A 2,500-nucleotide genomic window follows, 5' to 3' on the forward strand; every position below is an offset into this window, starting at 1 on the left:
CTCCCGGGAAGCCCCGCGAGGTAAACACGGAGCTGTTCCACCCCTCCCCATACAGATGTTGGAGGGGGAGGGGGGGGGGGCGGCAAGCCTCGCGAGGGGAGCCGTGGAAGAGCAACTGGGATAGACGGTCCGGCTGAGCACCGCCGAGCACGCTGTCGAGCTGTGCAACGGAGAGGACGACTACGCGGTAGAGCCCCTCCCACTCCGCACTCTGCTCGCCACTAAGAACATTAAATAAAGGACATCGATCCGCCAGACCGGAGGAACCGACCGCCCGAACGCCGGCAAAGCCGGCCGGCGGACACCCTCCGAAGGCGTGTTAAGTTGGCCCATCGATCAGGACACAAACACGCAACAAATCCAGTCCGGGGTGTGGTGTAAGCAGCCCTACCAGAGAAATCACCTAACCCTAACCCTAAACGTACGGCAGACGCGTCCCCTGGCTCTCACATTGACAACTGAGAGGCTTCTGAAAACCTGGCCACGCCCATCAGTAAAAACCACTACAGCAAGTGACGACATATGTACCTTCAAAGTGCTGTACTACAGGGTGCTGTTCAAAAGGTATCTATCCCGTTTACTCTCTATGCTTCATATATCATCATATTATTGAAAAGTGCAAGCCTTTAGGAACAACAGCAACTCAAGTCGCCAACGCTCTGTTCACTCAATAACTGCAGAGATCCAAACTTCTCCTGGCATTAACATCGGCACAAAAACTGTGCGCCGGGAGCTTCGTGGAATATGGGTTTCTATGGATTCAGAATGAGATGTCAGAAAAGCTCCTGTAGGTGTAATGGTCAGTTATGTCAATACTTTTGGACATATATTGTGCGTGTGCGTGTGTCTGTGATACCTAACATAAACACACCTGTATTACTAGAATTGATCGTTCACGCCACAAAAGTGAGGGGCAAACATAGAAAAGCGTGCAACCCAGCCACTGAGGATGCACAAGCCAGTGCATTCTTAGTGCAGGTCCCAAGCCCGGACAAATGGGGAGGGTTACGTCAGGAAGGGCATCCGGCGTCAAATCTTTGCCAAATCAAATATGCGGATCATAAATAAGATTTCCATACCGGATCGGTCGAGGCTCGGGTTACCGACGACCGCCATCGGTACTGTTAACCAGCGGAGTGCCGGTGGAAACTAGGCTACTGTTGGGCGAAGGAAAAGGAGAGGGGGAAGGCATGTCCAGAGGCAGCTAGAGAGGAGGAAGGGTAGGCGTGTGGAGGTGAGAGTCAGTCGGAACTTTGAATGTTGGCACTATGGCTAGTAAAGGGAGAGAGCTGGCTGACGTGATGGAAAGAAGAAAGGTGACAAGAGACAAGGTGGAAGGGGAGTAAGGCCAGGAGTATCGCAGGTGGGTTCAAACTCTTCTACCATGGTGCGAATGGGAGGAGAAATGGGGTAGGGGTCATTCTGAAGGAAGAGTATGTCAAGAGCGTGCTGGAGGTGAACACAGTGTCAGACAGAGTGAGGATTATGAAGCTGGAAATCGAAGGTGTATTGCTGACGGTTATCAGCGCATATGCCCCGCAAGTCGGGTGTAAGATGGACGAAAAAGAAGAATTCTGGAGTTGAGTTGGACGACGTGGTGGAAAGGGTACCCAAGGAGGAGGGAGTGGTGATTGGAGCGGACTTCGATGGACACGTTGCTGAAGGGAACAGAGGTGGTGAGGAGTTGATGGTAAGGTATGGAATCGAGGAGAGAAATGTGGAAGGACAGATGGTGTTCGATTTTGCGAAAAGGATGGAAATGGCTGAGGTGAATACATATTTCAAGAAGAGGGAGGAGCACAGGGTGACGACGTATACGAGTGGAGGAAAGTGCACACAGGTGGACTATATCTTGTGTAGAAGGCGCGATGTAAAAGGGATTGCATACTGCAAGGTGGTGACAGGGGAGAACGTAGCTAGGCAGCATCGGATGGTGGTCTGTAAGATGACTTTGGAGACCAACATGAGGAAGCGAGTGAAGACACAGCCGAAGATCAAATGGTGGAAGTTGAAGAAGGAAGACTGTTGTGTGGAGTTCAGGCAGGAGTTAACACAGGCACTGAGTGGTAGTGAAGAGTTGCCAGATGGCTGGGCAAGCGCTGCAGAAATAGCGAGGAAGACAGCTAGGAAGGTACTTGGTGTGTCATCGGGACAGAGGAAGGAAGACAAGGAGACTTGGCGGTGGTGGTGGTGGTGGTGGTGGTGGTGGTGGTGGTGGTGGTGGTGGTGGAAGGAGGAAGTAGAGCAAAGTATACAGAGGAAAAGGTTGGCAAAGAAGAAGTGGGATAGTCAGAGAGATGAAGAAAGTACACAGGAGTACAAGGAGATGCAGCGTAAAGCAAAGAGAGAGGTGGCAAAGGTAAAGGAAAAGTCGTACGGTGAGCTGTATGACAGGTTAGACACTAAGGAAGGAGAAAAAGACTTGTACAGATTGGCTAGACAGAGAGACCGAGCTGCCGAGGATGTGCGACAAGTTAGGGCGATCAAAGATACAGATGGA

The sequence above is a fragment of the Lampris incognitus genome, unplaced genomic scaffold, assembly GCF_029633865.1.
Source record: "Lampris incognitus isolate fLamInc1 unplaced genomic scaffold, fLamInc1.hap2 scaffold_91, whole genome shotgun sequence".
NCBI classification, from domain to species: Eukaryota; Metazoa; Chordata; class Actinopteri; order Lampriformes; family Lampridae; genus Lampris; species Lampris incognitus.